The sequence below is a fragment of the Crocuta crocuta genome, unplaced genomic scaffold (genome assembly GCF_008692635.1).
Source record: "Crocuta crocuta isolate KB4526 unplaced genomic scaffold, BGI_CrCroc_1.0 scaffold32, whole genome shotgun sequence".
Lineage (NCBI taxonomy): Eukaryota > Metazoa > Chordata > Mammalia > Carnivora > Hyaenidae > Crocuta > Crocuta crocuta.
The window spans coordinates 7,364,382-7,365,763 of NW_027529424.1; positions in this window are offsets into that span (position 1 = coordinate 7,364,382).

Here is a 1,382-nt window from a genome sequence, read left to right on the forward strand (position 1 = left end):
TACTGCTCAACACTGGTTAATTTCTCCATTATAAAAAGTGGGTTCTTTTATTGGACCGAGTGTTTTGTGATTAGTTTGGTTGAGTTTTACCAGCTATATATAATTAAAGGCGGCAAGTCTCCAAGCCGTGCCTGAAAACCCGTTTCCCGCTCAATGTGTGGGCAAGCAAGCAGTTTGAAAGAAAAAGACCACTCTTCACAGGTCATACAAGCAAGAGGCTGCACGCTCCTTCCGTCCGTGGAAGGGGATTTTAAAGCTGGGGTTTCTACACTGGAGACAATGCCAGGCTCCTGAAGACTCCCCATGACAAGCAACGGAATCTAAACCCCAGCGTGCCTCGGCCAAGACCATTTTCCCATGGGACAGCAGCCCTGAGCTCCCTAGATGTGGGTCGCTACTGCGGCTTTGACCTTTGCCTGCCATGAGGTCCTGGGCGAGTGATTCCACCTCTTGGGAGACAGGGTTCAATGGTTAGGCTCCCTGAGAGAGAAACTGCGGGACAGTGGCTCAACCCACAGAACCAATGGAAAGCACTCCGGGGGCAGNTGAAGCTGAATGAATCTTGCTGGTCCACCAGCTGGTGGGGGGGTGGGGAGGGGGGGGGGAGGCGCGCGCACACACGAGCACAGTGTCCTCTCCTCAGCTCCTGATCTGGGTTGAGGAGCGGTGGCTACTCACAGTGGGAGGGTAGAACACAGCAACGCAGCTCTCACAAGCTGTGAGTCTGGTTACCCAGTGCAGCCTCTGCCACCAAGCCTCTTTGTCCACCTATGTCAAGCAGGGATGGTAAATAATAATATCTACATCCTAGGCCGTTGGGATAATTAAGTCAGAAAATATGGAAAGCACATAGTAAGTGCTCAGTTCGCAGCATGGCCACCAAGCCTAGAAACATGGGCGGATGGATCAATGATTTACTGATATTAATTTCCTTACATGATAAAATACCTGCTATGTCTCCAGACTTGGAGACCACCTTACACATTAGCTGATAATATTATTCAATAAATTGCACTGATAGGTGTTGAAAGACGCCAAAGGGTCCCTTTGCCCAAGAATAGAATTCCCCTGGGGCTTAAGTACTTGATTTAAGTACTTTTGCATGTATGTATATGTATACACACACGCAATGGAATATTACTCAGCCATCAGAAAGAGTGGAATCTTGCCGTTTGCAGTAACGTGGATGGAGCTAGAGTGTGTACTAAACTAAGTGAAATAAGTCAGAGAAAAACAAATACCATATGATTTCACTCATGTGGAATTTAAGAAATGAAACAGATGAACAAGGGGATGGGGTAAAAAAAAGAAAGGGAGGCAAACCATATGAGAGTCTTAACTATAGAGAACAAACTGAGGGTTGATGGAGAGAGACGAGTGGG